This window comes from Dermochelys coriacea, chromosome 7, assembly GCF_009764565.3.
Source record: "Dermochelys coriacea isolate rDerCor1 chromosome 7, rDerCor1.pri.v4, whole genome shotgun sequence".
Classification (NCBI taxonomy): Eukaryota; Metazoa; Chordata; order Testudines; family Dermochelyidae; genus Dermochelys; species Dermochelys coriacea.
In genome coordinates this window covers 50,688,651-50,715,395 of record NC_050074.1, presented here as the reverse complement: position 1 = coordinate 50,715,395, position 26,745 = coordinate 50,688,651, and the positions used below count along the sequence as shown (strand labels likewise).

At 45.8% G+C, this 26,745-nt stretch overlaps 1 protein-coding gene and 1 long non-coding RNA gene across 7 annotated transcripts in view; one reads left to right on the top strand and one right to left on the bottom strand.

Moving 5' to 3' along the window:
- BSN (bassoon presynaptic cytomatrix protein) overlaps positions 1-26,745 on the bottom strand; it is a 510,614-nt gene that overhangs the window by 155,572 nt on the left and 328,297 nt on the right. The window lies entirely within an intron of this gene.
- Positions 9,461-17,317, top strand: LOC119858563. The gene is made up of 5 exons (XR_005293925.2): positions 9,461-9,479; positions 10,463-10,621; positions 11,466-11,670; positions 15,528-15,652; positions 16,493-17,317. It is a non-coding gene; the product is annotated as an uncharacterized LOC119858563 (long non-coding RNA).

Below are 26,745 nucleotides of genomic sequence, written 5' to 3'. Positions count from 1 at the left end.
CTGCACTTGTCCTTGTTGAACCTCATCAGATTTCTTTTGGCCCAATCCTCTAATTTGTCTAGGGCCCTCTGTATCCTATCCCTACCTTCCAGTGTATCTACCTCTCCTCCCAGTTCAGTGTCATCTGCAACCTTGCCGAGGATGCAATCCACACCATCCTCCAGATCATTCATGAAGATATTGAACAAAACAGGCCTGAGGACCAACCCTTGGGGCACTCCACTTGATACAGGCTGCCAACTAGACATGGAGCCATTGATCACTACCCGTTGAGCCCAACAATCTAGCCATCTTTCTATCCACCTTATAGTCCATTCATCTAGCCCATACTTTTTAACTTGCTGGCAAGAATACTGTGGGAGACAGTGTCAAAAGCTTTGCTAAAGTCAAGGAACACGTCCACTGCTTTCCCCTCATCCACAGAGCCAGTTATCTCGTCGTAGAAGGCAATTAGATTAATCAGGCATGACTTGCCCTTGGTGAATCCATGCTGACTGTTCCTGATCGCTTTCCTCTCCGCTAAATGATTTAGAATTGATTCCTTGAGGACCTGCTCCATGATTTTTCCAGGGACTGAGGTGAGGCTGACTGGCCTGTAGTTCCCCGGATCCTCCTCCTTCCCTTTAAGGATGGGCACTACATTAGCCTTTTTCCAGTCGTCCAGGACCTCCCCCAATCGCCATGAGTTTTCAAAGATAATGGCCAATGGCTCTGCAATCACATCCGCCAACTCCTTTAGCACTCTTGGATGCAGCACATCCGGCCCTATGGACTTGTGCTCATTCAGCATGTCTAAAGAGTCCTGAACCACTTCTTTCTCCACAGAGGGCTGGTCACCTCCTCCCCATGCTGTGCTGCCCTGTGCAGTAGTTTGGGAGCTGACCTTGTTTGTGAAAACAGAGGCAAAGAAAGCATTGAGTACATTAGCTTTTTCCACATCCTCTGTGAATATGTTGCCTCCCTCATTCAGTAAGGGGCCCACACTCTCCTTGACTTTCTTCTTGTTGCTAACAGACCTGAAGAAACCCTTCTTGTTACTCCTAACATCTCTTGCTACCTGCAACTCCAGGTGTGATTTGACCTTCCTGATTTCACACCTGCATGCCCAAGCAATATCTTTATACTCTTCCCTGGTCATTTATCCTAGCTTCTACTTCTTGTAAGCTTCTTTTTTGTGTTTAAGATCAGCAAGGATTTCACCATTAAGCCAAGCTGGTTGCCTGCCATATTTGCTATTCTTTCTACACATCGGGATGGTTTGTCCCTGTAACCTCAATATGGATTCTTTAAAGTACAGCCAGCTCTCCTGGACTCCTTTCCCCCTCATGTTATTTTCCCAGGGGATCCTGCCCATCAGTTCCCTGAGGGAGTCAAAGTCTGCTTTTCTGAAGTCCAGGGTCCATATTCTGCTGCTCTCCTTTCTTCCCTGTGTCAGGATCCTGACCTCTACCATCTCATGGTCACTGCCTCCCAGGTTCCCATCTACTTTTGCTTCCCCTACTAATTCTTCCCGATTTGTGAGCAGCAGGTCAAGAAGAGCTCTGCCCCTAGTTGGTTCCTCCAGCACTTGCACCAGGAAATTGTCCCCTACACATTCCAAAAACTTCCTGGATTGTCTGTGCACCACTGTATTGCTCTTCCAGCAGATATCAGGGTGATTGAAGTCTCCCATGAGAGCCAGGGCCTGTGATCTAGTAACTTCCGTGAGTTGCTGGAAGAAAACTTCATTCACCTCATCCCTTACAGATCAACAAGGCACACCTCCACCCTTGAGCTCTGAGCACCTAACCTGCAGTGCCCAGCCCCTGGTCCACTGGACTTGCACAGGATACACAGATCTGCTGCTTCCAAAGCATCCATACATGCCAGTTTACCAGCCCCACCACAGATACCACTCTGCTTTACTCCCAGCAGTCAGCAAAAACAAGGATAAGTTCTTTGAAGAAAGCACAAAGGTTCAAGTAGTAGCTAGTAGAAGTATTGAAAACAAATGATTACATATCAAATAAAATCATAACATGCTTTCTAGAGCCCAGACTTAATTAACACAATAATCTCACATCTAGCAGATTGCTAACCCCAAATCCTTGCAGCATTTTACAGCCAGGCTGGCTGGGACCCTCCTTTCACAAAACAGGCACGCTACCAGTATGCCTCTTTGGTGAATGATTTAGTGTGTGTCTTTGCACTTCAGAATATATCAGACTAGTCCTTTGTCCTATTCAGGAACAGGACACTCCCTGCTTTTTGTTTCTATCTGCAAATTTCCTCTTGCAGATTTTACACCTCTCAATTTGCACCTGGATTGGTATGCAAATAGGTCTACAGTGTGAAGCACACAACACAAATGACAAAGGTAGGGGCTTTTATTGCCTACCCGCAAAGAACACTTCTGAGGTCTGTCACCTCCTGGAGAGCCACCTTAAGTCCAAGATTTTAAGAATATAATTTTCAGTATAGCTCCTTAACCCCTTAAATCTGATCTGTTCTACGTAATGCACAGCGGGCTACTGGCTTTCAATAGAGACTTCACATGCCATCTTTCAATGCACTATTATACAGATATCCAACCCAGGGGATCCCTGTAACACCCCATGCACCCGCTATGTCCTGTGCCATTTGGCACCAACTGGTCCCTGGGTCACAACCTCACTGGGAAGTTAATAATCAGGAAATGGGCTGAGCATACTGGACACTTTAATGGGACCTTGATCCCATTCTCCTGCTCCTGCCGTCTCCTAAATACAAAGCCAGGTATCATCTCAACTCAGGTATATCCCTTGTACCTGGACCTTGTGGACTGGGAATAGAGCTTTTTGGGATATGAGGATTATGAAAGCGCCTGCTCCTCTCCCAGTTTCCCACATGCAGACCTCAGCCTCAGCTGCTAGCCCCTCTCCCTTGGATGGGGCTGGGGGATGCCAAAGCTGCACACTGTTGTGATAATGTACTGCATTTTAAACTAGTGGTTCTGATGGGTTCACAAGGAACAGGGTTCCAGATGTTTGCCTCACTTGAGTCCCACTGTCCCAGTGGCTTGGGAACCATGCTCTCCTCCTGAGAGGAGAGAGCAGGTGTTTGGGAATAGGAGAAAACAGATGTTTTTCAGAGTGCATGAGAATTACAATCAGTCAGAGGAGGAAAGGGGCTTATTTTCGTAGTGTTCATAGTCACTGGAGCAGTGAAAATGAGAGCAATGACAACCTGAGATATTTCTGGCTCACAATCCTTGCTGCTGTCTGCTGTGAGATGAATGCTAGGATCATTGCAGCAAATGTTGACAGCGACAGTGCAATGGTATTGATGGCACTAGGTCAGCAGCAGGAAGGCAGAAAGAAGCTAGCTTAACAGGGTATTTTAGAAGCAGTATAACATTGCACGTTGTTCTGAATGGGAGTCAAATGTGAAAGCAGCTGAGAGGCAGAAAAAGCCAGCAGAGTAGAAAAAGCCTCATACAATGAGTTGAGAGAGCTTTTGAAACAGCAAGGCTGGAATAAAACAGAGCAAGTGCCTGAGTAAATGGACAGCAGAGCTGCTCAGGGACCAGGTGGAAAAATAATGGTTCCATTATTATGAAAACATGGAGAAGAGGAGAAAGCCAGCAGTGATACACACCATAGGCAGCACAGCCAGAGCATTTAAGAGACTTCACGTTACCAGTACAGCAGCCCTCACAGACTTTATGCAATGCAGAGGCAGCAAATGTATAGCTCTGTGCAACAGTCACCAGGGCAGGTGTTCCCCTTGGCATACATGGGCAGGCTAAGAGATAACAGGGCCCACACTCTGTCCTATGCATTAATCCTCCCTTTGTCCTGTTGAAGGAAAGGCCAGGTTCTCTTCCTGTTTTGCCCAGCACATCAACTTTAAATAAGCAGGATGCTGGTCTCCTTACCTCATAGTTATACAGAAAGACTTAATGTGTCTTTCCCTCAGAGAAAACCACAGGAGGGCTCAAAGAGGCAGGAAAACTCCCCCATGTTAGGCAGACCTCATGGAGTTCACTTGAAATCTTTGCCTCAAGGGGCAGGGACTAAGGCTCCTAAGCCCATGAACCCTGAAGCGGTACAAAGAAGGTACTGTCAGACTGTCTAGCAGCGGCCGAAAAGCATGAGTACCAACCTCAGAGCAGATATTTAGGAAGCAGGCCACAAACTCCAAATTGGCTCTGAGTTCTGCACTTAGAGAAGCAACCAATCATTAAGTGTAAACTCCTCAGGGACTATAAAAGCCTGAACATGGAGCCACAGACAGTCCCCTGGGATACTCTGGTCTGTTGCACCACCCAGGACAGATGGTCCCTTCACTAAGAATCATAGCAGTATTCAGGTTACTCCCAGTCCCAAAGCAGCAGTCACTGAGCCCAGGTCAATTGCACCTTAGATCTCACCCCAAAGACAATGCTTGTAACCAATCCTATGATAAACTATCTAAAGATTCATTATGTAGGAAAAGAAAACAAGAGAGTTACTTACAAGGTTAATGCAAACAAACAGATACACAAGTGAGTTCCAATCTTATGTTTCAAAAGGTAATAGAAACTTTTATAATAAGCAAGCTCTACATGTCCTTCAGGGCTAACCCAAGTTCAGCACTGGGGATTTCTTGCTTATTCCTAGTACTTCTTAGCCCTCAGAGTCTGATCAGCATAGAAATCCAGTTAGCCCTTGTTAGAGGTTTTTATGTCCCTATTCCTCTTGAGTATGCTAAGCTGTGAACTCAGCTGTTGGGAGAAATCCCCTTACATGATTCATCTTCATGGCAGGAGAGGGGAGGGCCAAACAACAAAGTCTTCAGTCCTTTTTAATGGACCTCAATAGTCTATCTGGTGCTGAAGGCCTTTTCCTGTTGGGTAGGAGGTTATACTTTCTGTTGGAGATCAGCACTTCACAACAGTTAATATTTCTCGACTGTCTGGTGATTTACACAGTCCAACAGGCTTGCAATACAAATGCTCAAACATTTGTATTGCAAATGCCGGCAGCAACTCACAGCCATTCCATTAAGTCTGAATGCTGAACACATTCTTATAATCCTAACCCAAGTTAAACCAATACTAACAGACAGGGGAATCAGCCTGGTTCCAGCCCTGTATTTATCAGGGTTCAGCAGAGACCTTGGCATGAGCTGGCACCTGGTCTGCCAGTGCCACAAGGACCCCCAGAGGCAGGTGTCTCCATACGTAGCTGCTCCTCTGTGGACCTTCACTGGCCCCTCTCCCTGGCAGAAAGCTGCTGTGCTCAAGGTGGCAAGATGTATTCTGTAGAAGCAAATACAGATTTTGCTCATGGCTGCATCACCTGTAGATGTTTCAGGGCTTCTTCCACTCACTATTTGTTCTCTTATCTCACTAAGAATTGCACGTAGACCAAATGGTCAGCAATTTCCAGGAGATGAGGGGGACTGAATGGGTCACATGTTTGTCAAACAGCATGGCTATTGATGCTATTGGGAAGCCAAATGTTGGCATAAAGATGATTGCCTGTTCATCCCTGGGAGATCAGCTCATCACTCAGCCATCTGCACTACTGACCCCTGTGTCCCCTGTCCAAGGCTCCCTACCCCTTTCCAGTCTTGGAAGTGCTACAGGGCCAGTAGCAGCAGGGTGAGGGGTAATGGCTCCTGGTCTCTCTGCATTAGACTAGTGGAATGGGCTGACTGGCTGCCCCTGTGAAGGCTCTTTCCTGCATTTGATGGCGAGCAGGTCACTAGCTACCCCGCACTGCATGGAAAGGGCTATCCACCTGACCCCAATTACAAAATAAGAGCTAATCAGATCTTGAAGGCCACCTTACCACACCCCATTACTGCAAGGCCAGTGGGGAAGCATAAGTCCTGTTGAGAGAAGGCCAAGGTCCCTAAGTGAGGAGGGGCTGATATGTGGGGGTTCAGATATCACTGGAATATTACAAACTTCAAATACAAATATCTACTCAGTATGAACCACAGCCTGTTCGCCCATCACTCAACATGGAGCAATGTACATTTGATGCAATTAAACTTACTTTCTTCCTTTCTGTTTAAGGCAGGCTGTGTTCTCAGCTAATCCTGACAGTCAGCACCACGAACGGCGGCATGCTCCAGACTCTGTGTCTGAGCATTGCAAAACAAAGCTGCTGCATCAGAATACACCAAACCAGGAGACAGCCAGACAGAGGGAGAGTTGCTTTCATCTCCAAGCAGAAAATCAAAACCTATCAACTATGCAATGAACCAGAGTCAGCTGCTGTCTGTCTGCACCAAAATGAATTTGTCTGGCAGCAGCATGGAGAATTAATTTAAAACTGAAAGAAAATGAAATTTTAACTGCAATAGTAAAGTTTGCAATTTGTAGCATGGTAGCTGGCACCCTGCTACTTCGCAGCATGTTGAAAGCATATGCTCTCCCAGTGAGCTGGCCTCCACATAGGGACAATACACTTGTGTGTGTGCACCTCTGGCTTCTTTCTTAATTGTGCTACATCAGCTGGCATATGGCCAGTTCAGTGCTAGCCAACATCAAAGAGTTTTCACCCAGTAATTGTTTTAATTTACTGATGGGTAACACATAAAACTGTAATTAGCTAAAATAGAAATCCTCTTGCACAGTTTTGGTCAACACTGTCACTTGGTGAGTTAATTAAATGCTGAACCCACCAGTTCTGTCATTTATTAAAAAAGAATCCAGTGAGCTTTGTTACATTTTGTGCCAGACTCTAATGTTCATTGGAGTGGGGGCCTGACAGCACTGGCTGGAGCCAACAGTATTAGGGCTAAACAATGTCCACTACTCCAGGTTCCGGCCCAGGGACCCTGTAGATGGCAATCACATGCTGCATCTCCTCCAACCTCTCAGTACCTTTCCCTGGGCCACTTCCCAAAGCCCCCAGCACCCTCTTTACCCTTACCTCAGGGCCTCAGCTTGCAAATTCCAACAGCCAACCTGGAGCCATCTTTAGCTCCCCTCAGTCACTGCTAGTTGCTCTGTCCAGGATATTAGCACTCCTTCCTTCTGCTAAAAGTCTTCTCAAACTCCAGGTAGCCACTGAACTCTACTCTGCCCGGCATCTCTTCTTATATGGATCTGTCTGGCCCTGTTTGGCTGCTCCTATAAGCCCCTCTGTGATTGGCTGCCTCTTACACAGCCTCCCTAGGGCTCTATTAACCCCTTAGAGCCCAGTGTGGGGTAGATGCCCCATCACACCTGACAGACTGTAGTGGGGCAATACAGATAACAAAGGGTGTTTGATGTTGTCCCCCCACATCCCATGAAGAGGGGCCATGCAGGTGGATTTCGCCTGTCAGCTGAACTTGCAGCTGGAAACCCAAGGGAGGAGGGGGATAATAAGAAGGAACTGGATTTCTGTGCTGATTGAACTCTGAGGGGCAAGGATTAGTAGGCATAACAAGAACTCCTCAGCATTTGGGCTGAGTTAGCCCTAATGGACAGATAGAACTTGGCTATTGGAGAAGCTTCTATTACTTTTCAAAACTTAACACTGGAACTCATTTGTGTGCATCTATTTTACCTGCTTTCACCTTATAAATAACACTCTTCTTTCCTTTTCCGCTTTACTAAATCTTTATATAGTTTATTGCAGGACTGCAATGTGTTGTCTTTGGTATGAGATCAAAGACATAAGGTGCAACTGACCTTGGGTGAGTGACTGGGCCTTTGGGACTGGGAGTAACTTGAATATTGCTGGGATTCTGGGTGTGAGTGATCATCTATCACAAAGGCAGGCTTCCCTGGACGGCAAGACAGATTGGAGAACTCCAGGGGACTATCTGTGACTCCATGCTTAGGTTGCTATACTGCCTGAGGAGTTTACACATGATAATTGGCTGGTGAAATCTAAGTAGAGAACTCACAATCAACCTGGGGTTTATACCCAGCTTCTTAAATGTCTGCGTTGCGGTTGGTACTCATGCTCTGAGTTAGAGCAGGCAGCTTTACAGTTCCTCAAACCCAATCTGCAATTCCTCAAGCTATTTCACTCTTGGGGGGCCCACACACCCATCACTCTGCCAATGCCCCTGAGTTCCAACTCAAAGCCCCCTCTCCTATACCAATCCTAGGCTTCCCAACACCACCCCTCTGCTGATGCTCCTCAGTCCCAACCAGCAATCCCGTCTGTTATTCACAGACTCATAGAAGTGAAAGATCTTTCAGATCATCAGTCCATCTCTAATCAATTTAGGACTGTTCCTTGCACTATAATCTCTAGGATTTTGCCCCATCCAGTCCAGTTATTTCAGCTCTACATTATTAGTTTCTACAATCACAATGTAATAAATATTACTACACCCAGGTAAAATCTGTACAAAATAAGAGAATCAACAAGGAATATAAAAATCCCACAAACCAAATCCCAGATGTTAGAATTAAAGCTGTGAAATGTAATAGTTTAATTACTTTATTAATAGACATTGCACAGGGCTCATCACTGTGGGCTATGGGTGCCTGAAAAATATATAAAACACTCTCACTATCCGAATCAGGAGCTAAACTAACATCATGAACTTCTGACAATCATTTTGGAAAGATTCCTTTCAGAGCCTCACAACTCAGCATGGTTTTAAATAAACCAGGTATCCTTCAGCTGCCATTTCTCTTGCTGTTCTTTCTAATCTAGCTGTGGTATATGAGCATCATCTCCATTTCAGCACAGGCTGGAACATCTTCTCCAGGAACCTTGGTTTCTCAACTTCCTTGGCTCTCAACTTCCCCAGCAACTGTCTCAAACTCTGTTTGGTGTCAGCAGCAGTTTGAATAGTATTTACCACCAACTTTAATGAATGAGGAAGTCATCCAATGTGTCACCTGATGAATGCTTCAGCATTAAACTGTCAGGGTGGGGTGATATTTTACCCAAACCGGACTGACTGTCTCTGTGTCACTTCCTGGGACCTGCTCTTGGCTAGACTGGGGCCTTCCATGACTTCCTGATTTAATGTTTGTTTGTTGGAGTCTCCATCCATTGTCTGATTGGTAAAAACAGAGGGCTGGATCCTCAGCTGGTGTACAGCATTGCTCCTTCAAAGTACCAAAGACCACCTCTGCTGAAATCAGTGGCACTTCACTTATTTACACCGACTGATCCCCAGCCCAGAGTCTCAATCTTCAGTAGAAAACATAAATGGCAACTGGCAACACATCTCGGGAGGCACGTTACATGGGGCTGCGGAGTCAGGAGAACAGGGTCAGCTCAGCAAGCCATAGACATGGCCTAGAAATGCCTGCGTAAATGCTCTGGTAAAGACAGGTGACAGAGCTCATAGCTAAGTCAATCAAAATTAATTTCCAAGTAAGATGTATCAAATGTTTTCCTACTGTCTAGTTATATTATATGTACCTCCTGCCCTTCCCCCTCCTACTCTATAATCAGATTTATGCCATGATTTGTAAGCCAATGCTTATGTGTTTATAGATCTTTGTTAATAACTGCTCCATTATTTTATTGCAGACTGGACATAGATTGCCAGCCAAGAATTGCCAGGTACTTTTCTTCTTTGAAGGCACAAATTCCTCATTTGCTTATTCTGGTATCACCTACTTCTCCATTACAGTGTATTAATGTCCCATTCCAGGCACCCTTGCACCCCTGCCAAGAATCACAGAGAGCAGCTCTAGCTCCCTGCCTAGGCTTACTGTTTCCTGTAGCAATTGCCTTACTCCCCGGGTACCAAGTTCTATTAGCATTTTCAGACTTGGTTTCCCATTCGTAAGGGTGTTCTGCAAACACAGACTCTGGCATAAAGGAGGCAGTAACTGGAAAACAGAAAGTGGTCCTGGATGGTAGGTTGTAGTTTAAGGGGAAGCTAGGCTCTTCACTCTGCCTGTGACACAGGACTGAAGCCTTGAATTGTGAGTAGTGCAAGGTTCCTCTCTCTCAGCCAGCCAGAGGGAATCCTGAGAAATGATCTAATGGATCCTTCTAGCTTTAAATACTATGAAACTCTGAAATGTTGATTGAGGGCTGCTGGAATTTGTGGGCCTTTGCAGCAGAGCATGCTTGGCAAGGGGATACAATATATACAGCAGGATAGGGGAGGCTGGAGCTGCAGTGACGCTCTGCCAGAGATAGGGCAGACTCTTGTTAGGCTTGGCTGTCAGGTCTGTGCAGTGGGGGGCAACCAGCATGATCGCCCAGGAGGGAGACTTAAGGAGGGGCTGTCAGGTTTGGGTGTGAACTTTCTTCAGTTTGCTTGTTTGGCCTTTGCCACTAGCCACCTGGGGGAGACAGTCAGGGTTCAGCAGAGAAGGAAACCCATGGAGGGGCCAGAGCTCCATGGGCATGGCCTTCTGCAGAAGTCAGTCTGATGTGCTCTGGCAAGTAGAATTTGGAATGTCTCAAGCACTGAGGCTCACCCCTTTCCCTACATGCCTACTTCACAGTCTAATTCATCCCACATGCAGCAAGCTGTTTCCTGAGCATTAGCTGATGGTTTCTTCTCCTTTCTTGTATCCCATTATTCCTAGTTAAAGCTGCTTACACCACCTTAAAGGATCTATATGCAGATCAGAGGCACCGCACAGCTCTGCCTGTTCCATCTGACCATGCTGCTCCATTCTTGGCACAGGCTGCTGATTGTGCTGAACTGCGCAGAATGCCTGGTTCCCAAAGCAGGAAGAGGACAGGTTAGTCTAACACATTTTGTGACACAAACTAAAACCCAGGTCACAAGGAGACAAGGCTGAACTATTGAGCCCAGAAAGAGTAGTTGTAGCCTTGCCAGTTTTGTTAGCAAATAGCCAACTACTCTGTTGTACCTCATCTTGTTCCTTACCTCTTGTAACTGGCTGGAGCAATGACCTGATTTGAAATGAAAAGACTCGAAGGCATAATGGACATCTCCTCAAGAAGCTACAGTGTAGTCTCCAGAGAGAATAAGAATGAGATGAACCAAGCACGGGTGCCAGCAAGAGCCTTTACTAATATGATCTTGTTGTTGTTAAAAGACACAAATCTGAACCAGTGCCAGTGTATTTCTTGGCTTTAGTCTTTATGTGGAGTGCTCACTTCCCTGAGTGGTGTATGAGTGAATATAATAATGAGTGTTGCCCCTTCTTTGCCTGATCATTAGCTAATTACTCCTCACAGATTCCCTGGGAGGCAGGCAAGGTGTTGTTCCCATTCTTGCTCACCCAAGGCCACTCAGTGAGTGGCCATGCCAGGCTCAGAACTCAAATCTGCTTTCTGTGATCACTGCTCTAGGCAAGGATACCTTGCAATTCCCGCTTCATGAGGTGCCACTGATTCTTCAAACCTCAGTACCTGGCAGACAGTATCTTCTTTTGCATAGCTAGTGGCAGCAATTGCTCCCATATACAACATGTCAGAATGGGTGTGGTGAGTTCTGGCAGGGAGATAAGTCTGTTTTCTGAACAGAGAGGCATGCAGCAGCTTCAGCAATAAAACGGTTACCAATCTTTCATAACCGTTTTTCTTCGAGATGTGTTGCTCATGTCCATCTCATTCTAGGTGTGCACGCGCCTACGTGCATGGCCATCAGAGATTTTTGCCTCAGAGGTACCATTAGGGTCAGCTGTGGCGCCCTCTGGAGTCCTGCGCTCATGCCGCGGTATATTGGGTGCTGCTGGCCCTACACCCTCTCAGTTCCTTCTTGCCGACAACTGCAACAGAGGGGCAGGAGGGCGGAATATGAGCAGAACAACAGTTACAAAAGGTAGGTAACCGTTTTTTCTTCTTTCAGTGCTTGCTCATGTTGATTCCATTCTAGGTGACTCACAAGCAGAATTAACAGAGGTGGGCTCAGAGTTCACAGTCTTGCAGCTTGCAGCACTGCTCTGCCAAAGCCAGCATCGTGTTGAGCCTGGCAGGTCAGCGCGTAGTGCAATGCAAACATGTGGATGAACAGTCAGGTGGCAGCCTGACAGATCTCTTGGATTAGCACCTGCACCAGGAAGGCTGCCAATGAGGCCTGTGCCACAGTCGAATGAGCTGTTATGATCGCCAGTGGGGGCACCTTTGCTAGTTCATAGCAGTAGTGGATGCAGGCTGTGATCCAAGATGAGATTCACTGGGCAATCTTTCATCCTGTCAGTGACAGCAATAAACAACTATGTTGACTTACAGAATGGCTTTGTTCTATCAATGTAGAAGGCCAGTGCCCATCTGACATCCAGGGTATGCAACCTGTGTTCCTCCTCCATCACATAAGGTTTTGGACAAAGGACCGGTAAGTAAATGTCCCAACCAGTGTGGAACTGGGAGACAACTTTGGGCAGAAAAGCTGGGTGTGGATACAGCTGGACTTTGTACTTATAGAAGACCGTATAGGGTGGCTCCTATCTGAGCACCTACAGGCCAAAATTATAGCGACCAAGAAGGAAACTTTCCAAGAGAGAAGCAGGAGGGAGCAGGAAGCCAAGGGCTCACAGGTGGGACCCATGAGCCTCGACAGCACAAGATTCAGGTCCCAAGGTGGGACCGGGTCCCGGACATGTGGGTAAAGGCGCTCCAGACTTTTCAGGAACCGCACTGTGATGGGATGGGCGAAGACCGACCAGCCTCAAAACGGAGGGTGGAACGCCGAAGTGGCCACCAGGTGTACCTTGATAGAAGATAGTGACAGACCCTGGCGCTTAAGTTGCAGTAAGTAGTTCAGGATGTCCTGCAGTGGGGCCTCTTCTGCACGAATGTGTTGGTCTGAGGCCCAACATGTGAACTGCTTCCACTTTCCCACATATGTAGCCCTGGTGGATGGTTTTCTGCTGCCCAGCAGGACCTGTTGGACACCAGTGGAGCACTCCCATTCATCCATACTCAGCCCCGCAGCAGCCAAGCTGACAAGTGAAGTGATGTCAGGTTTGGGTGCAGCAGGTGCTGTGGTTCTGGAACAACAGATCCAACTGAAGAGGTAGCTGCAACATGGTGGCTGCCAAAAGACTCAGCAGCATGCCAAACCAGTGTTGACGAGGCTACGCTGGGGGCTATGAGGACAACAGACGCTCTATCTTGCTTCACCTTCAGCAGTACCTTGTGGATCAATGGTACCGGAGGGAAGGCATACATCATTGCACCTGACCATGGAATCAGGAAGGCCTCCGGCAGGGACAGAACACGTGACATGCCCTGCATAGAACAGAAAACCTGACACTTTCAGTTTTGCCTGGATGCAAACAGGTCAATCTGGGGAGTCCCCCACCTGTGAAAGATTAGGCAGATCACCTCCTGATGAAGTGACAATTTGTAGCAAGATGAGAAGGTCCTGCTGAGGCAATCCACCAGGACGTTCCTGGTTCCAGGCAGGTGGGCGGCCACCAGATGAATGGCATGCCTCACACAGAAGTCCCAGAGGCTGAGTGGCTCCTGAGAAAGGGCCAAAGACCTGGCGTTGCCTTGACTATTGATGTAATACATCGCATCTGTATTGTCCGTCGGGACCTGTACCGCCCTGCCCTTCAGGTGGGGCAAGAATGCTTGGCAGGCCAGGCAAACCGCTCTGAGATCCCTGATATTAATATGAAGGGCTAGATCGCTGTGTAGCCAGCAGCCCTGGGTGTTGAGCTTCCCCAGATGGGCTCCCCAGCCCAGGTCTGACCCATCAGAGATCAGGGTAAGCAATGGAGACAGGTCACGAAGGGAACCCCCTGGAGCACCAACTCAGGATCCAGCCACCAGTCCAAGGATGAGAGGAAGTGGCTTGGTACTGTGACCACTCAGTCCAGGGCGTGCATGCCGGGGATATAGACTGAGGCCAGCCATGCCTGCAGAGGCTGTAGATGAAGTTGAACATGGCTGACCATGTACGTGCACGTGGCTATGTGGCCCATTAGTTGCAGGCACGTGTGGGCTGTGGTGAGAAGATGATTCTTTACATAGAATCATAGACTATTAGGGTTGGAAGAGACCTCACGAGGTCATCTAGTCCAATCCCCTGCTCAAAGCAGGAACAACACTAACTAAATCATCCCAGCCAAGGATTTGTCAATCTGGGCCTTAAAAACCTCTAAGTATGGAGATTCCACCACCTCCCTAGGTAACCCATTCCAGTGCTTTACCACCCTCCTAGTGAAATAGTGTTTCCTAATATCTAACCTAGACCTCCCCCACTGAAACTTGAGATCACTCCTTCTTGTTCTCAAAAAGAAAAGGAGTACCCGTGGCACCTTAGAGACTAACAAATTTATTAGAGCATAAGCTTTCGTGAGCTACAGCTCACTTCATCGGATGCATCACGAAAGCTTATGCTCTAATAAATTTGTTAGTCTCTAAGGTGCCACGGGTACTCCTTTTCTTTTTGCGAATACAGACTAACACGGCTGCTACTCTGAATCCTTCTTGTTCTGTCATCTCCCACGACTGAGATCAGCCTAGCTCCATCCTCTTTGGAACCCACCTTTAGGTAGTTGAAGGCTGCTATCAAATCACCCCCTCACTCTTCTCTTCTGCAGACTAAATAACCCCAGTTCCCTCAGCCTCTCCTCATAAGTGATGTGCCCCAGCCCCCTAATAATTTTTGTTGCCCTCCACTGGACTCTCTCCAATTTGTCCACATCCCTTTTGTAGTGGGGGGACCAAACTGGATGCAATACTGATGTGGCCTCACCAGTGCTGAATAAAGGGGAATAATTACTTTCCTCAATCTGCTGGCGATGCTCCTACTAATACAGCTCAATATGCTGTTGGCCTTCTTGGCAATGAGGGCACACTGCTTACTCATATCCAGCTTCTTGTCCACTGTAATTCTCAGGTCCTTTTCTGCAGAACTGCTGCTTAGCCAGTCGGTCCCCAGCCTGTAGCAGTGCATGGGATTCTTCCTTCCTAAGTGCAGGACTCTCCACTTGTCCTTGTTGAACCTCATCAGATTTCTTTTGGCCCAATCCTCCAATTTGTTTAGTTCACTCTGGACTCTATCCCTCCCTCCATTGTATCAACCTCTCCCCCTATCTTAGTGTCATCTGCGAACTTGCTGAGTGTGAATTAATCTCATCATCCAGATCATTGATAAAGATGTTGAACAAAACCGGCCCTAGGACCGACTCTTGGGGCACTCAGTTTGATACTGGCTGCCAACTAGACACTGAATCGTTGATCACTACCCATTGAGCCTGACAATCTAGCCAGTTTTCTATCCACCTTATAGTCCATTAATCCAATCCATACTTTAACTTGCTGGCAAGAATACTGTGGGAGACCATATCAAAAGCTTTCCCCATATCCACAGAGTCAGTTATCTCCTCATAGAAGGCAATCATGTTGGTCAGGTATGACTGTTCCTGATCACCTTCCTCTCCTCCAAGTGCTTCAAAATGGATTCCTTGAGGACCTGCTCCATGATTTTGCTGGGGACTGAAGTGAGGCTGACTGGTCTGTTGTTCCCCGGGTTCTCTTTCTTCCCTTTTTAAAATATGGGTACTATATTTGCCTTTTTTCAAGTGTCCAATACCTCCCCTGATTGCCACGAATACATGGCCTGAAAGTGCTCTTCCAAAAGGAAGGCCCTGGCTCGCAAAGAGTCAAGAATTTCTTTATGCATTGGACTGGCATTAAGATGGACTTCTCTGTGTTTATTAACAGGCCCAGATCATTGCAAATGGACCGTACCAGATCAAGGCTCCATGGCACCTGCTCCGGAGACCTGCCCTTGATGAGCCAGTCATTGAGATAGGGGAAGATCTGGACCCCCCCCCCCCCATGTTCAGGTAAGCTGCTACTGTTGCCACGCATTTCGTGAACACCCTGGGGAATGAGGACAGGCCAAAAAGTAGCACTGTGAACTGGAAGTGGTGCCCTGCCACTATGAAATGCAGGAAATGCCTGTGGCCTGGGAATACGGAGACATGAAAGTAAGCATCCTTCTGGCGTACCAGTCCCCTGGATCCAGGGAAGGAATGATGGAGGCCAGGGAGACCATGTGGAACTTCAACTTCTTGAGAGACTTGTTGAGGCCACGCAAGTCCAGGTTGGGTCTGAGGCCCTGTTTGGCCTTTGGGATTAGGAAGTAGCAGGAGTAGAATCCTCTTCCTTCCATGTCCCAAGGAACCTCCTCCACAGTCCCCAAGCCCAGGAGTTTCTTGACCTTCTGAATGAGGAGTTGCTCGTGAGAAGGATACCTGAAGAGGGATGGGAAAATTGGAGGTTGGGAAAGAGGGGCAGCCAAGAATGGCAGGGTACAGCCCAGAGCTACTATGTCCAGGACCCAGCGGTCCCATGTAACCTGCAACCAGGAGGAGTGGTAGGGAGAGAGGCGGTTGAGGAAAAGGCGGGCAGGATCTGGTCAACTGACTGGGGCGTTGCTCTCAGGCACACCCTCAAAATGATCACTACTGGCCCTCTGGGTGTTTGGCGGCCCCAGGCTGGGTTGGTGAGCGGGAGGAAAAAGGGTGACGATGACTAAAACTTGCATCCCTACTTCTTGTAGATCCCTGATGAGGTTGCCAGGGTCTTGGTGGTGGTAGTGGCTGGAAGGGCTTTCTGGCTGATTGTGGCATGTGCATGCCCAATAAGCAAAGGGTAATCCTAGTGTCCTTCAACCCATGCAGCCTGGCATCTGTTTGATCCGAGAACAGACCAACTCCATCAAAGGGGAGGTCCTAGATCAAGGCCTGCATCTCCTGGGAGAGATCTGCCATTTGGAGCCACAGCTGCAGCCTGACCACTGCCACCCTCCTTCCAAGGAAGCTGAATGGGCCTTCAATGCCATGACTTGAATTCTGCATTTTAGAACCTGTGACTTTCCCCTGTTGTTATCTGGACTGGTGATCTGCTAGGTCACTCCAATGCTCAACTCTGGAAGCCAGCCTTACCCTGCTCTGATGTGAGAACCCCCACTCCCAGGCTGTTCACACACAGCCTCTAGCATTTAAGCTGCTCCCAGATACATGAGTGAGAACTTTTGGCCAGCCGTTGCTTAGATTGTGCAACCAAATGACACTAGCCAATATCTCCGGCCCCAGACACAACCCTAGGAACCTCCGTCTTGCAGTGTCCAGTTATGCCCACTGGACGCTGCAAGCTTATATGAGTTTGTCAATTTAACAAAGAAATTCATATGAACCAAGCTTGTTATCCCAAGGGGAGCCTCTGACATGCTTCAAACCAACCGCACTGCTTTAAGTAGAATGAACAAATGTATTAACTACAAAAGATAGATTTTAAGTGATTATAAGTCAAAGCACAAGAAGTCAGATTTGGTCAATTAAATAAAAGCAAAACACATTCTAAGCTGATCTTAACGCTTTCAGTACCCTTACAAACTTAGTGGCAAAGAGTCCTGTGGCACCTTATAGACTAACAGACATATTGGCGCATAAGCTTTCGTGGATGAATAAATCTTAGATGCTTCTCACTACAGGCTGGCTGGTTGCCCTTCAGCCAGGCTCTCCCCTTTGATCAGCACTTCAGTCACTTGGTGGTGGTGTCTGTAGATGGAGGTGGAAGAGAGAGCAAGAACATGGCAAACATCTCTCCCTTTCATCATGTTCTTTCTTCCTGTTGGCTTTGCCCCCACCCCTTCAGAGTCAGGTGAGCATTACCTCATCCCAAACTGACTAAGGGAAGGGGGGTGACTCACTCAAGAGTCCAGCAGATCCTTTGTTACTGCCTAGGCCAGTGTCCTTTGTTCCTGTGAGGCTGGGCTGGGTTTGTCCCATACATGCCCTGATGAGGTGTGAACTGCCCCTCTGCTCCTGGAGAGTTTTGTGTGGGTTTGTTTAAGCCATGAAGACACATTTTGAGCCTCATAACTATAAACATGAAATTACAACCTATAAGATTACTATCACAACAATGATCAGTGCATCATGAGGCTTCTGAAGACACCTGACATGACAAACTTTGCATTGGATATCACACAATTATATTATAAGGATGAACATGGGGGTGTAGGGTGTTCCCCCAAGGTACAGAGCATCAGATATCCCTCCTGAAGGAGCTAACAGTCCACCCACTGTGCAGCAGGGAGACAGTTGGCCTTCATAGGACAGCTTGGGTCTGTTGGTAAGCACATGAGGAAATTACTCTGCTCAAGAGTCAAAGCTTTTGAGGTCTGAAGGGCCCATTATGACCATCTAGTCTGAGCTGTACAGCGTAGACCAGAGGCCCTCAGGGATTCCTGCACCCAGCCCATATTTCCTCTTTGAGCTATGGAATATCTTTTAAACACATCTTCCCTTTCCAGTGCATTTGGGCCAAATCTCGGCAGGAGGGGAAGCCAGTGGGAGATTTCCAGAAGGACAGGTCCGGCCCTGTGCCATTGGGAATTTGCGAATAGGCTGAGAGCAGCTGCATGTCAAAAAGGGATACATGATGTCCTTGCCCCCACAGACATGGAATGCCCTAACCCCAGAGGAGGAATTCTGCTGCAGAAGAGGCAGCGCATGAGGTGTCTTTCTCTGGGGAGGGTGAAGGTGGGATGGGAAAGGATCCAGTGGATCTGTCTCTATGTAGATCCACAGGTCTATAAACCTTCCATGTGGGGTGTTCAGGGCTCAGCAGCTGCTACTCAGTGATCTGGAGTGCAGCAGCAGAGCAGTTGATTTGCACTAAGGCAAAAGCTGAGACAAGGATGAATAATCTCCTCCCTGGCAATTCTTCCTAGATCCTTTGTGTAAAACCCATCTCCCCTCTGCCTTTGCATGGTGTGGGGCCTAGAAGGCAATGTACCTGTAGTTGCCTTTCAAATTGCCATTTACAGGCCAATGTAAACTACCAGGAGCAGTTGTAAATCTCAGGGGCTTTTGCTATGTCCACAGGTACAGGATGTCAAAGCAGCCAAAAGCAGAGGAAATGCAAAAGTCTCTCTTGGGGGATCTAAATCTCTTCAACACAGAGAGAAATCTGAAGTGATTGAATGCTTCCTTGCTATGACTCTGCTATCAACCGCCTTCAGCTGTGAGTTATGTTAAACTGCACAGATAGAAAGGCCATTGGATATCACATTGACACAAATGACTTGGATGAATGAGCTGCTCTCTCCCTACCTTAGCCTGGAAACCAATTACTATGTTGTAGGGGGAAAAAGGGGGTTTTGACTAATACTGCAGGGCATTGATAAAACCATCAAGAGACCAAGAGAGGGCTAGAAGAGCCATGCTTCTGGAAAGGGCCCTTTGTCTAGAGGGTGGCCCATCCCGGACACGACGTGGGTATCATTGCTTCAGGTGTGAACATGTTTTCTGAACAACTCACGCATCATCGTCTTGGGCAGGCAGCATGTTTCTAAATGGGTTTAGAGAGGGGGAATCTCAACAAAGCACCAGCCAATCAGCTGCAGTTAAACTCCGCTAGCTGTTTTGGAGATTCCACCCCCTTCCCCAAATGCTGGTGTGCACAGAGCAGACTGGGGGACCCTGATGCAGGCTGTGTTGTTCTAGGTTGCTGCAGTGGACACTACACTCAGCAGTCTTTGCACTTTCTCAGCTTGAGGGCTGTGACTGTGCCAGTCCTCTGCAATCTGAAGAATAATGTAGCTGTGCACTGGTAACCCACATGTCCTAATATTGCAGCATTTGATGTCTATTGAGTTCAAAGAGGGGAGAGCAGCAGTGGGGAGGGGACATGGATTTTAATTGAATCCTCTGAGCCTTGGCACATGTGCGGAGGGCAGGGCAGGTCACTTAGAAGGGCACAGAGGCACCTAGAGCTGGGGGTGTGGTAGATACTAGTCATGGTCAGTAGCTGTTGCTGAAGCTGTGCACAGGGTTTCTATGAAGGATGAGCAGTCTTTCAGGCTCCACATATTCATGTCTGACAGCTGAGCCCATCAGCACTCTGGGGGAAATGGGTATAAATAGGGGAACTAGAGACAGCCCTGTGGCTGTGTGATGCAAGATTAAGGTGTGCCTGCTGTGTGAGCTGCACCATCTTGGATCCAGGCTACACAGTCCCGATCTTGCTGGCAGCTGAGGGGATTCTGCGGAGTTTGAAGGGGAAGAGTAGGGCTGCCATTCTTCATGGGCTCTGAGGAATCAGGTGGCACACATGCACCTCTGATGCCACGCTGAAGTCCTGAAACTGAAGTCCTCTCCATAAGAAGATTGGAGGGGAGAGAGTGTGCACACTAAGGTTCACCCTGCATTGCAACTCATGGAACGGCAACAAAGTGGGGAAAACTCCGAGGGCCTGAAGACTCCAGGCTGTGTGGGAAAACACCTAGAGAGCCACTACCTCATAGTTCTGTTGAAGGAAAGGGCCTATCAGTATTCCAAATGCTGGCTGCAGAGAGTTATATAGATTATATGTTATTTTTTAAGAAGCTGTGTGGCACTCATCCTCTCACTCACAGTTTAACAATGGAATATTTTTTCTTCTTTAAAAGGTCCTCCAAAGGCTGCGTTCTTTAGTGCAAAAGTTGGCTGAGGTGCAGGAAAAGGGGGCCATTTTAGTTATAAAGAATATTATCTCAGCTCTGTTCTTATCCATTAACCACTGTCAACAGGGGACTATAACTAATTGTAACATTGTCAATTAATCTCTTTCTTGCTTTTAACACTGCTTTCCTTTTCTTGCTTCACTCCCCATTGCTCTTTCCTTTCCCAGAGTAAATGATGTATTTTTTTGAGTAGTGCATGGTGTTACTGCGGTAGTAAGAGAATAAACAGACTCTCCAGGGCATGGGAGCTGACAGTGGGAAGAAGCTGTTAGTTTTAGGTTAGACTGACAGATAGACCTGAGTTAAGATGCTCTGTCTATATGTTAACAATGTATCTAATAAAGACAGTTGTTAAGTTACTCGCAATGAATTATTATTAAGACTAGTGGATTACTTGAATATAAAACACCACATGGTATCAGGAGTGGGGGAAGTGATAAAAAGAACTGGAAGAAGCTAAAAACAAAACAAACACCTGAGGTGAAAGACACTCAGAAATGAAAAACAAGTTTGAATGAAATAAGATGGATCAATTAAGAATTCCTGCATTTCTAAAAATGTCAAGAAATGCTGCACAAAACTGGAAAATGTCTAAAAAAACAAGAAATTTGATTTATTTTTCAGGGCATCAGGATCTATTCATAAGGAAGTTGAACAAAAGATTGCAGGTACTGAAAAGATTAATTAACAATAATTGCACATTTTAGAACCGAAACAAACTGATGTGAATATAGACTTTATGAGAAAAAGTAAAAAAAAAAAAATCTATGGAGCAAAATGCGGTGAAAGTATTAAAGTTAAAACATGTATCACTGTGCAAAACTTTGCAAATAGAGTGTGATGCTGGTCGATGAGGTACCAGCTCTTGCCAAGATCCCCATGTCTCAACTGAGGTCTCACAAATACTAAGCTGGAACTAGTCTGGCTCACGTGTTTGTTAGTTTTTTTTTAAAACAGGTACTAGAATGATAAGAATGAGTTCAGAGTTCAGAGTGTATGCAATGTTTGTGAGTTGCTGCCGGCATTCATCTCATTTATAACAGCTGTATCCCAGACTGTCTGGCAATATTTGAGCAGCTGCATTGTAAGCCTCTGTAAATTGTAACTCGCCAGACAGGAGAGGGACGTTAGCTGGTGTGAAAGGCTGGTCTCCAATAGATGATGGTGTGTCCTGTCCGACAAGAAATGCCTATCAACACCATGCAGAGTGGAACATTAAAGAGAACAAAATACTTTGTTTTCTCTCCCCCAACCCATGAAGATGAGTCTTGCCAGTGAATTCCTCTCATCATCTGAGTTTGCAACTCAAAGCAGAAGGGGAAAAGGGAATAAAACCCCACAAGCAGGAACTGGATCTTTATGCTGCTTGGACTCTGCAGGGCAAGAATTACCAGGCATAAGCAAAAGATCTCCCGTGCTCAACCTGGGTTAGCCCTGAAGGACATGTACATCTTGCTTATTACAGAAGCTTCTATTACTTCTTGAAACTTAAGATTGGAACTCATTTGTGTGTATCTGTGTTTACCTGTCTTAATCTAGAAAGTAACTCTCTTGTTTCCTTTTCCTATATAATAAATCTTTAGATAGTTTATTACAGGATTGGCTATAAGCATTGTTTTGGGTTGGGATCTAAACTGCAGTTGACTTGGGATAAGTGACTGGTCCTTTGGACCAGGGAGTAACCTGAAAATTGCTGTGATCTTTGGTGAAAGGGACCATCTATCACAAAGGCAGACTTATCTAGGTGGTGAGACAGATTAGAGTATCCCAGGGGACTGCCTGTGACTCCATGTTAAGAAGTGCCTGAGGAGTTTACATTGATAATTAGTTGGTGAAGTCCAAGTATAGAACTCACAACCAATTTTAGGTTTGTGCCCTGGTTCTTAATAGTCTGCCCTGAGGTTTAGTACTCACTTTCTTGAGCTGCTGCATGCCAGCTTGACAAAGAGAAATCTGGAAAAGCTTAGAAATATACATTAGTTCAAAATTAAAAAGTCTCAGAGAAGATACTGAATAAGGAATACAGTGCTGACATGATAGATGAAGAAACTTTATTTCTGGGTATTTTGAAACAGTCACTCTGAATAACAGGAGTTGGACAGTTATGTTATCTATTAATAGAACATCTATTCTGTATGTAATAGACATACATGCACAAGCTAATGTAATTTTAGAATAAATTATAAAATGTCTAAAAGTAAAATCTGTAGTAAGAGAAAAATACGTATTAATTTATAATCTTATAGTGGTAAAAAAATCCCTGTTATGGGTATTTGTGAATTACTGGTTGTAACAAGGAAGCACGACCTCTCTCAGAGATAGATAATGAGGGACCACAACCTGCCCCTTGGGTTGTAGAGACAGGAAAGCCATGCCCTCCTCGCAGGAAGTTATGGGATGGGACAGGATGTGGAAGTATAAAAGATGGGCCCTGTAGCTCAGTTGGGCTGGAGCTGCTGAGGGAGACAGATGCTGGAGCAGGATGCTGAGGAGGACTGCTGTGGTCCCGAGCACTTGCCTGAGCTTCCAGAGTGCCCTGCCACTCCAGACACTGAGGAGCTGCTGGGACTACCATTGGTGGTGTATTCTGGGGAGATGGAGGACGACCCCTGGATGCAGGTACATCTCGAGGGGAGGTGAGGAAGTATCCCAGGGACAGTTGCTGCCTGTGTTGTGGCTGGAATCTCCACTGACCCCAGTGGTGAACACTCTGCCACTGTTAGGGCCCTGGGTTAGGACATGGTGGAGTCAGATGTGGCAGCCTCACCATAGTAGTCCAGGAGGCCTGTACTAGTCTACTGTCGGCCAGAACTAGGACACTAGACTCTTTATTGCCCTGACTGCAGGCCACAGCCCTCTACCTGTTTGCTGCCTGCCCTGACTGAGGGCCTGGGCTTATAGACACTTTGTAACTCTGCCCTGACCACAAGCCAGAGCCCCTGACTGTTGGTGGTCCACCCTGCTTGAGAGCCGGGATTGATAGACTCATTATTCCTCAGCCTGTCTAAAGTGGCCTGAGCTTTAAAGACAGCTAATTCCCCCCAACTGATTGCCATGCAAAGGGCACAACAGCAAGGAGGCATGGCCTCCCTTAGAGATAGACCAGGAAGGATGAACATGCACGCTTACACTGGTCATAGTTAACAATAATTTAGAAAACGTAAGATTTGTAGTAGTTAAGGGACAAAGTATTTCTACTTTAGGTTTAGAAACATGTTTAGTGCGAAATTGAACTGGTAGAATTTGGACTATTCAGGGTTCTGACACACTGAAAATAGAACAGTTTACAGTTATTCACTAGCATTGGTAAATGAAACAAAGAAACTAGTTATATATGCAACTAAAAATACCTTTATCTTTAAGAAATAAGGCACAAAAAGAATAGGAAAGGTTAGTTTAATTTAGATATAATCAAAAGTGTGGAAGAGCCAACTGAGTAGGTGAATTAATTTGTAATAGTAGACAAGAAAGATGGTTATGTTTAAATTAGGGCTGTCAAATGATTAAAAAAATTAATCATGATTACTCGTGCTGTTAAACAGTAATAGACTACTATTTAGATAAATATTTTTGGATGTTTTCCTCATTTTCAAATATATTGATTTCAATTACAACACAGAATACAAAGTGTGCAGTGCTCACTTTATATTTATTTTTATTATAAATATTTGCACTGTAAAAATAAAAAAGTATTTTTCAATTCACTTTATACAAGTACTGTAGTGCAATCTCTTTCTCTTGAAAGATGAACTTACAAATGTAAACTTATGTACAAAAAATAAATGCATTCAAAAATAAAACAATGTAAAACTTTAGAGTTTACAAGTCCACTCAGTCCTACTTCTTGTTCAGCCAATCACTCAGACAAACAAGTTTGTTTGCATTTGCAGGAGATAATGCTGCCTGCTTCTTGTTTACAAAGTCATCTGAAAGAGAGAACAGGCGTTTGCATGGCACTGTTGTAGCCGGTATTGCGAAATATTTATGTGCCAGATGCGCTAAAGATTCATATGTCTTTTCATGCTTCAACCACCATTCAAGAGGACATGCATCCATGCTGGTGATAGGTTCTGCTCGATAATGATCCAAAGGAGAGAGGACTGACACATGTTCATTTTCATCATCTGAGTCAGATGCCACCAGCAGAGGATTGATTTTCTTTTTTGGTAGTTCAGGTTCTGTAGTTTCCGCATCAGAGTGTTGCTCTTTTAAGACTTCTGAAAACATGCTCCACATCCTGTCCCAATCAGATTTTTGAAGGCACTTCAGATTCTTAAATCTTGAGTCGAGTGCTGTAGCTATCTTTAGAAATCTCACATTGGTACCTCCTTTGCATTTTGTCAAATCTGCAGTGAAAGTGTTCTTAAAATGAACAACATGCTGGGTCATCATCTGAGACTGCTATAACGTGAAATATATGGCAGAATGTGGGTAAAAAACACAGAGCAGGAGACATACAATTCTCCCCCAAGGAGTTCAGTCACAAATTTAACACACAGTATTTTTTTAATGAGCGTCATTAGCATGGAAGCATGTCCTCTGGAATGGTGGCCAAAACATGAAGAGGCATATGAATATTTAGCAATCAGGCATGTAAATATCTTGAATGCCAGCTACAAAAGTGCCATGTGAACATCTGTTCTCACTTTCAGGAGACATTGTAAATAAGAAGCAGGCAGCATGATCTCCCATAAATGTAAACAAACTTGTTTCTCTTAGCGATTGGCTGAACAAGAAGTAGGACTGAGTGGACTTGTAAGTTTTACATTGTTTTGTTTTTGAGTGCAGTTATGTAACACAAAAAATCTACAGTTGTAAGCTGCGCTTTCACGATAAAGAGATTGCACTATGATACTTGTATGTTTATCATTTTTACAGTGCAAATATTTGTCATAAAAATAATATAAATTGAGCACTGTACAATTTGTATTCTGTGTTGTAATTGAAATCAATATATTTGAAAATGTAGAAAGCATTCAAAATATTTAATAAATTTCAATTGGTAGTCAATTGTTTAACAGTGCTATTAAAACAGTGATGAATAGCGATTCATTTTTTTGAGTTAATCGCACAAGTTAACTGCAATTAATTGACAGCCTTAGTTCAAATCCAAAAGACTTAAATAAGTAGGGTAAAACAGATGATTTAAAAATATCTTCCAGGGAAGAAATATTTGGACAAATGTCAGGAGTATGCTACTACTTTTCCTATGCAAGACCGTGACATGCAGCAACCAGAACCCAGACAAAACCAACCTTGCCTGGCCAACAGGGAAAGTCTGCCTGTGTAATCAGGATTGGCAAACAGAGCATTGTATGCTTAGCTTTTGTGTTCTGCTTGGTGATTGTTAATAAATAGAGATTAAGACTGTTACTGTGTAAGGCTCTTTCACTGGTAAGAGGTCCTGAAAATCCACAGAAGGTTACCCCTGAGCCCTAGGAATGTGGTAAGGGTGGGTGCCTAAATTAACAGGGTTACACCTTGAGTCCATGGAAGGGAAAAGGTGGGTGCCCTAGAGTGTGAGGGTTACCCCTTGAGCCCTCAGAACAGGGTAAAGGTGGGTGCCCTAGGGTGTGCAGGTAATATGAGGGCCATTCACAGGAGAGAAGCCCAGGCCCACTCCCCAGCAACTGGGGAAGGGGAGAGTGCTTGGATTCACATCCGGGTGTGGCATTCCATCTTTAGGGAGGGGCATTTTCTCTCCCTGAAGTCCCACACCTTCATTACAGGCTCCTGGGTGCTGTACAGTGGGGGAGGGAGGGGAGGTCTCTGCTAATGGCCTTCTGCTCAGCCTCTCTCTTTTTGGGTCCTTCACACAAGACAATTGCTCCAGTGGCTGCCTCTGCTCATAGACTTTCCAAGTGGCAGCAGATTGAATTTGAGCTTCTACTTGTCAGTGTTGCTTATGCTCAGGGGTTTCCTAATAACAAGAAGGAAAACTGACCTGACAGTTCAGGAAGTTGTAGGTAACAGCAGAGGTGCTGTAGCTGGCTGCAGGCTTTAGAAGACAGCACTGCATAGGATTCTACTCGGTCCATGTTTGGAAGATAATCTTCACAACCACAAACTTAGTTTTGTTTGTAAATGAAAACTTCAACAGTGCAGAAGTTGATGGTTCTGGCCCAGGAAATATCCCTACTCTGTAGTAGCCAGTGCAGTTTTCAAGGCTCTCTGAATGTTGCATGAAATGTCTGCTGCAATCTTTAAAAAAACAGAGAAAGAGAAGTAAAGGGAAAATTAAAGGATAAAAAGAAAAAATCTAAATGCAGAAGTGCACCTGTGGAGGGGATGAGCATAAGTATGTGGGCAGACAGGTCCGTAATTCACTAGCTCTGTGTGTTTGTGTATATGCGTGCACAGCTTATCATAATTACTATTTATACAGTGCCACAGGGGTGGAACTCAGAGCTGTGGAACTCAGCC